Below are 8,494 nucleotides of genomic sequence, written 5' to 3'. Positions count from 1 at the left end.
GGGGATTACACAGAGAGACAAAAACAACAACAGAGCAACATCAGCAAATAGGACATGTACAAATATGATGGTAAAAGTAATAGCAAATAAGCAGTTAGCAAAATAAATAATAATACAGAAATGACAATGAGCATTATTACACTACAAATGGAGCAATACAAATACCAATAGAAATAGTGCTATTGATAATAAACAATACCAATACTTTACCTTTATTATCAACAATACAATTGTTCAAATGCAGCATTACATATACGTAATGATAACTTGAGATACGAAAGAATGCAGAAAAATGGGAGGGGAAGAAAGAGAAGCAACCTACATTAACCTTGTAGATTGTTATAGTAACAATAGGTTCAGCTTTGTCAGAGTGCCATGTGTTATACCCAGTTTACCCTAGGGCAACAACATTAATATATGTTTGATGAAACGTGATCATGTGCATGAGTGTATGTGTGCATATGTACTTGTATATATATTAATATAATTCCTTAAATTAAGATCGTGATTAGGGATGTTAAAATGTAAAATGTTAGATGTTAAAATGTAATATCGGAAATTATCGGTATCGTTTTTTTTATTATCTGTATCGTTTTTTTTGTTTTGTTTGTTTTTTTATTAAATCAACATAAATAACATAAGATACACTTACAATTAGTGCACCAACCCAAAAAACCTCCCTCCCCCCATTTCTTTCTGTTATTAATATTCTGCTTCCTACATTATATATCAATATATATCAATACAGTCTGCAAGGGATACAGTCCGTAAGCACACATGATTGTGCGTGCTGCTGCTCCTCCACTAATAGTACTAACCTTTAACAGTTAATTTTACTCATTTTCATTCATTACTAGTTTCTATGTAACTGTTTTTATATTGTTTTACTTTCTTTTTTATTCAAGAAAATGTTTTTAATTTAGTTATCTTATTTTATTTATTTTTTTAAAAAGTACCTTATCTTCACCATACCTGGTTGTCCAAATTAGGCATAATAATGTGTTAATTCCACGACTGCATATATCGGTTGATATCGGTATCGGTTGATATCGGTATCGGTAATTAAAGAGTTGGACAATATCGGAATATCGGATATCGGCAAAAAGCCATTATCGGACATCCCTAATCGTGATGCAGTAAATTTAATGACACATTTGTTACTGGATACTTTTTTAATGCGGTTCTGCCTCGGAGACTTTGCATGTGTAATTAATATGCAACTGATACTTGTGTATATTGACAAATGTTTAACCTCTTAAGGCCCAAGCTGTTTGTTTACATGCTTTTTTTTATTTGTCTTTGCTATTTGGGCTTATTGGACCCTAATTACAATAAAAACTAAGAATCATCTTTTGATATGATGTACTTAGTCCATAAGTACACAAACATGTACTTCATGTAATTCTTATTTTTACACTTTTTTTCCCCAAATTCCATTGTATGTTATACTCTTCTGACACCACCAGATGGCAGTATAAGTGTCCACATAAGCGGCCATAAGACCCCAATTCAGTAGTGTACACAATTTTGGAAATAAGAGCTAAAAGGTGCTGTCCACACATGTGGCCACTAAGCCTTTAGCGTTAAGACGGCAACATTGTCCAAATAAGGACACTTATTACGTATGTCTAGCGTGTGCTGCTAATGTGTGCTTAGCTGTTGTGTAGCCGCCAGCTCCTAATAGCCTACCGTGTTTACGTTCTGTAAATGACTCGACTACAATAGAAGAAACTAGCAACTTTGTGTGTTAATTGGAGGACATTTAGATGTTCACTGTCCAGCTTTGGGCAAGTAAACACGCTGCAGGACTGCTTGTATCGGAACATTAAATACAATCCGATACTTTTTTTTTTGCTGATATCCCTCCGATATCAATATTGAATCAGGACACCCCTAGTTTGAATCCTTATTTGCCTACACTGCAAAAAGTGAAATCTAAGTAAGATGAAATATGTCAAATAAGGGTGATATTTGCTTATTTTCTGTCTGATAAGATCATTCTTCTCACTAAGCAGATTTGATGTTAGAGTGTTTTACTTGTTTTAAGGGTTTTGGTCCTAAATGATGTCAGTAAGATATTACAGCTTGTTGCTGAGATTTGATGAGCTATATTGAGTAAAACATGCTTAAAAACTAGAATATCAAGTGTTGTGTCATCAACACTCACAAGTATCAAACTACTTTTTTAAAGTCATCATTTCTTATTTCAAGCATGAAAAAAAAACCCCACATTTAACATGTGACATTTCAAACAATTTTGAATAGAAATAGTTCATGCACATTCAGATCAATTCTTCAAAATTACAATTTAAAAAAACGTGACCGGGGGCCGGGCTGTATATATGCGCACTAATTGACTGAAGGAGCACGCACTTGGCGCGATGATGTCATGTTGTCGATGGAAAAATGCATTTTCAGACCATATGGTTTGCCTGAGCGGCTAGGACAGGGGTCGGCAACCCGCGGCTCTCTGGAGCTTTTTCATAAATGTATGAAAAATGGAAAAAGATGAGGGGAAAAAATATATTTTTTGTTTTAATATGGTTTCTGTAGGAGGACAAACATGACACAAACCTCCCTAATTGTTATAAAGTACACTGTTTATATTAAACATGCTTCACTGATTCGAGTATTTGGCGAGCACCGTTTTGTCCTACTAATTTTGGCGGTCCTTGAACTCACCTTAGTTCGTTTACATCAGGGGTCAGCAACCTTTTTGAAAGCAGGAGCTACTTCTTGGGTAGTGATTAATGCGAAGGGCTACCAGTTTGATACACACTTAAATAAATTGCCAGAAATAGCCAATTTGCTCAATTTACCTTTAACTCTATGTTATTACTAATAATTAAGGATATTTACACTTAATTGAACGGTTTAAAAGAGGAGACAACACGAAAAAAAATGACAATTAAATTTTGAAACATAGTTTATCTTCAATTTCGACTCTTTAAAATTCAAAATTCAACCGAAAAAAAGAAGAGAAAAACTAGCTAATTCGGATCTTTTTGAAAAAATTAAAAAAAATAATTTATGGAACATCATTAGTAATTGTTCCTGATTAAGATTAATTTTACAATTTTGATGACATGTTTTAAATAGGTTAAAATCCAATCTACACTTTGTTAGAATATATAACAAATTGGACCAAGCTATATTTCTAACAAAGACAAATCATTATTTCTTCTAGATTTTCCAGAACAATTTTTTTTAAAGAAATTCAAAAGACTTTGAAATAAGATTTAAATTTGATTCTACAGATTTTCTAGATTTGCCAGAATATTTTTTTTAAATTTTAATCATAATAAGTTTGAAGAAATATTTCCCAAATATTCTTTGTCGAAAAAACAGAAGCTAAAATGAAGAATTAAATTAAAATTTATTTATTATTCTTTACAATAAAAACAGTTAATTTACTTTTTTTTCTTCTTTTTTTTCATTTATTTATTTATTTCAGGCAATGACAAAGACGTACAAGTTGACAAAACATAATAATATAAATTAATATAGTGCATTATTGTCCATGAACATTGATTTAAATTGTCAGGAAAGAAGAGGAAGGAATTTAAAAGGTAAAAAGGTATATGTGTTTAAAAATCCTAAAATCCTTTTTAAGGTTGTATATTTTTTCTCTAAAATTGTCTTTCTGAAAGTTACAAGAAGCAAAGTAAAAAAATTAATGAATTTATCTAAACAAGTGAAGACCAAGTCTTTAAAATATTTTCTTGGATTTTCAAATTCTATTTGAGTTTTGTCTCTCTTAGAATTAAAAATGTCGAGCAAAGTGAGACCAGCTTGCTAGTAAATAAATACAATTACAAAAATAGAGGCAGCTCACTGGTAAGTGCTGCTATTTGAGCTATTTTTAGAACAGGCCAGCGGGCTACTCATCTGGTCCTTACGGGCTACCTGGTGCCCGCGGGCACCGCATTGGTGACCCCTGGTTTACATGTATAACTTCCTCCGACTTTTTAGGACGTGTTTTATGCCACTTCTTTTTCTGTCTTATTTTGTCCACCAAACTTTTAACGTTGTGCGTGAATGCACAAAGGTGAGTTTTTTTTATGTTATTGACTTGTGTGGAGTGCTAATCAGACATATTTGGTCACTGAATGACTGCAAGCTAATCGATGCTAACATGCTATTTAGGCTAGCTACATGTACATATTGCTACATTATGCCTCATTTGTAGCTATATTTGAGCTCATTTAGTTTCCTTTAAGTTATCTTAATTCAATTTATATCTCATAACACACTATCTGTATGTAATATGGCTTTTAACTTTTTGCGGCTCCAGACAGATTTGTTTTTGTATTTTTGGTCCAATGGGTGAGGGCGGACCTACGTCACTTCCGCCTACCAATCCCCTAGCAACCGGGAATTTGTTGAAAACAAAGCAGCTCACAGCGAACACAGCATTGACAGAACAAGCATTCAACGAGCGTTGTGGCTTGGAAGTCGGCGTTAAATCCTTCATTTATGCATTTTTACTTATTCGCATATCGTGTGAAAAAACGAAAATTCATTATTTGCGTCAGACTCGTCTCAGTGAACTTTAAAGCTTCTCAGGCTTAGCTTAGCTTGCTAGTTAGCTTAGCCTGCGCGCTACTAAGAAAGAGACGCGGAAGTTATGAACAAGTTTGTGTGAACACGCCGTACTTGTTGGAGCCCACGTGGAAGAAGAAGCGCTTGTTGTCCACAGTCATCGACGAGCCCTCCGGCAGCTCCGCGGGCTCCTCGTCCACGCCGTAATCGTCAATAAGTTTGGCCAACGCGTCGCGGAACTCGATAAGTCCCTGCGCCGGGAGCGCGATGGTCTGACCCTGCGTGGACCCCAAACCGGGCCCCCTGTTCACGGTCTGCCGGATCCTCAAGAACCGTCCCCGCTGGTTCTCTTTCAGGTCCATGTAGTACTTCCGATTCTCCCGCACTAGGAACTCGCTTTTCAGGGCCCGCCGCGGCTCATCCTGCACCACGCCCGGGTTGCTGGGACCCAACTGGGCGTAGTGTTCGATGAAGTCCCCCGAGTAGTCGCGGAACTCGACCGCCACCGACATAGACAGCGTGAGGCGGCTCTTGTTGCCACCGGCCCCGACTTCGGCTATCTTCAAGAAGCGGCCTTTGGCGTTCTGCTTGACGTCCAAGTAGAAGCGTTTGTTTTGGATGTCAACTCACTTGGACGCCAGCTCCTGCGTCTCATGCTGGAGGCCGGAAGCCGAGCCCGTCCCTCCCGCTGTAGCGTGCATGGAACCGAAGCCTGGGCCCGTGGCTGCTCCTCCCTGCTCACTTCCACTGTCTCTGTCCGCCATGATGCTGCCTGCCTGCCTGCCTGCCGACTTTGGGGGACTCCAGTGAGAACCGTCCTCGTTTTCCCGGTGTAAAGCTGCAAGCCATTTGTCTCGTCTCTGTGGGCTTTTATCACGCTTTGGCAGAACAAAATACAACCTCTGTTTTCCCTGTTTCCAGTTGTGGTTAGCACAACCAAAAACAACACCGTTTTTCTGCATTTTGGAGGCAGAATGACGGGTTTAACCAGCGTAGGTCGACAGGTTAAAGAGTAATGGCAACGGTTTGTTTTCAACGCCAGTCTGGTTGCTATGGCTCGAAGAACCCGTATGTAGCTCAGTTGCCCGGATGTCGGCCCTCACCCATATGGCTCTTTTAACATTTTGGGTTGCCGACCCCTGGGCTAGGAGACCCCGAGAGTAACAAGCGGTTGCCTTGTTGCCTTTCCATTAAGAAGAATAGATTAGTTTTTAGTATAAGTTTGCTGGTTTCAAGAAATGTAATGCCCAGCGCATATCATTATGTCAAGATAATGGCACTAGCATTTACTTCATTTAAGAAGGGAATAAGCGGTAGAAAATGGATGGATGGATGGAAGATTATTGTTCAACATATTGAGCAAAAAGGTCTCTTTTTTTTCCTACCAAGAAAAGTGCACTTGTTATTAGTGAGAATATACTTATTTTAATTGAGGTTAGCTAATTTGACTTGTTTTGGAAAGTCTTGACAAGCCGAATGTTCTTGTTCTATCGGCAGATAATTTTGCTTAGTTCAAATAAAATACCCCTTCATTTTTGTATTGTTTTCCCTTGTTTTTGAACACTGACTTTCTGCGGTGTAGTTAACGGGATCACGTCTGGCAACACAATGGTGGTTTTGCGTCCTCCTAACCACAACAACAACAATTTTCCCTTTTGCAAAGACCTTGGCCTTGGCGGAGGTAATCGTAAGTTCTGAGCTCCCTTTTTTGAGGGCGTGAGAGTAATACAAAAAGCAAGCCGAGCACCTAGACGAATGTACAGTATAGATTGTGTTCGTACGGGGCAGGTGTGGCTGCAGGGTTGCTATGACGACGGCCGTTTGCGATGCTAATTGCCCATTTTCAACCCTCCATAAAGTTTAAGCGCCAGCCAGGCTGCACACGTTATTCTAACTCGCTCACCGCTTTCCTCTCCTCCCTCCATTCTTCTCCTTTCCTTCCCGTCCAAATTCATCTCCCTTTTTCCGGTTTATCTCCGCCGCCCCCTCCGTCCTCCCTCTCTCGCCGCCTGCATGGCAGTTGCGTTTAAGCGCTTTGTTCCCCCTTTAAGATAAAGATAATTAAATCAGCAGCTAAATGAGAGCGAGGGCTGCGGGCGTCGCCATGGCAGCGCGTTTTGATGATGCGCTAGTTCAGCGCGATAGCATCGACGCGGCCCAAAAGTGCGAGATTGACAGCGCCTCGTCTATTTGACACACTAAGCTTCCTGTCGTGCAACCATGAGCATCCTTTCCTTAAGTCTGCTAATCTTGCACACTCTCCTCCCTCTCTTTCCGTCTCTCTCTTCCGTGAGCATGTTGCTAGGCAACTGGGCTCCATTGATCTGGAGGAGGGCGATGACAAGATCCCGTAACTGTCATGAAAACACACACAAACAACGGTGAAGACGGCGAGGAGCGTGTTGGTTTATAGGATAAGGAGAACGTGAAAGGAGGCTCATGCGCTCCAGCGAAGAACCCTCACCGCGTCGCAAAAAAACGATTCCCTTCTGCGTCGGTCGGCGAAATTTGCAATGTGACACAAGGAGGCGAGGGTGGGGGGTGGGGGGGGGGGCACCTCATCATGAACCGAGCTGATTCGGTTCCATTCGGACGGATTACACATATGCTAACGAAAAGGGTATAGGAGGAAGAAAATAATTTTAAATATTTGTATTTTTTCATCGAATAAAAATGCAAAAAATATTCCAAAAAATTAAAAGCCAACAAATGTTATTTTGTGCCTTTTTAGACTTGAACTTAGACAAACTTTAATGATCCACAAGAGAAATTGTACCACACAGTAGATCAGTTACAAAAGTGGAAAGGGTAAGGATGGACATAAGGGCACAAAAAGAGGGCGAAAACAAAAGATATAGAGCAGGAGTCACCAACCTTTTTGAAAGCAGGAGCTACTTCTTGGGTAGTGATTAATGCGAAGGGCTACCAGTTTGATACACACTTCAATAAATTGCCAGAAATAGCCAATTTGCTCAATTTACCTTTAACTCTATGTTATTATTAATAATTAATGATATTTACACTTAATTGAACGGTTTAAAAGAGGAGAAAACACGAAAAAAAATGACAATTACATTTTGAAACATAGTTTATCTTCAATTTCCACTATTTAAAATTCAAAATTCAACCGAAAAAAAGAAGAGAAAAAGTAGCTAATTCGAATCTTTTTGAAAAAATTTAAAAAAGAATTTATGGAACATCATTAGTAATTTTTCCTGATTAAGAATAATTTTAGAATTTTGATGACATGTTTTAAATAGGTTAAAATCCAATCTACACTTTGTTAGAATATATAACAAATTGGACCAATCTAGACAAATCATTATTTCTTCTAGATTTTCCTGAACAAAAAATTTAAAAGAAATTCAAAGGACTTTGAAATAAGATTTAAATTTGATTCTACAGATTTTCTAGATTTGCCAGAATAATTTTTTTGAATTTTAATCATAATAAGTTTGAAGAAATATTTCACAAATATTCTTCGTCGAAAAAACAGAAGCTAAAATTAAAATGTATTTATTATTCTTTACAATAAAAAAAATACATTTACTTGAACATTGATTTAAATTGTCAGGAAAGAAGAGGAAGGAATTTAAAAGGTAAAAAGGTATATGTGTTTAAAAATCCTAAAATCATTTTTAAGGTTGTATTTTTTCTCTAAAATTGTCTTTCTGAAAGTTATAAGAAGCAAGGTAAAAAAATTAATGAATTTATTTAAACAAGTGAAGACCAAGTCTTTAAAATATTTTCTTGGAGTTTCAAATTCTATTTGAGTTTTGTCTCTCTTAGAATTAAAAATGTCGGGCAAAGCGAGACCAGCTTGCTAGTAAATAAATAACATTTAAAAAATAGAGGCAGCTCACTGGTAAGTGCTGCTATTTGAGCTATTTTTAGAACAGGCCAGCGGGCTACTCATCTGGTCCTTACGGGCTACCTGGTGCCCGCGGGCACC

At 37.9% G+C, this 8,494-nt stretch overlaps 1 pseudogene; it reads right to left on the bottom strand.

Moving 5' to 3' along the window:
- Positions 1-4,625: 4,625 nt before the first annotated feature.
- On the bottom strand, positions 4,626-5,315 carry LOC133655290 (transcriptional activator protein Pur-alpha-like; annotated as a pseudogene).
- Positions 5,316-8,494: the final 3,179 nt, after the last annotated feature.

Source organism: Entelurus aequoreus, linkage group LG08 (assembly GCF_033978785.1).
Source record: "Entelurus aequoreus isolate RoL-2023_Sb linkage group LG08, RoL_Eaeq_v1.1, whole genome shotgun sequence".
Classification (NCBI taxonomy): domain Eukaryota; kingdom Metazoa; phylum Chordata; class Actinopteri; order Syngnathiformes; family Syngnathidae; genus Entelurus; species Entelurus aequoreus.
The sequence above is the reverse complement of the archived record's forward strand: the minus strand, read 5'-3'. Positions and strand labels throughout refer to the sequence as shown.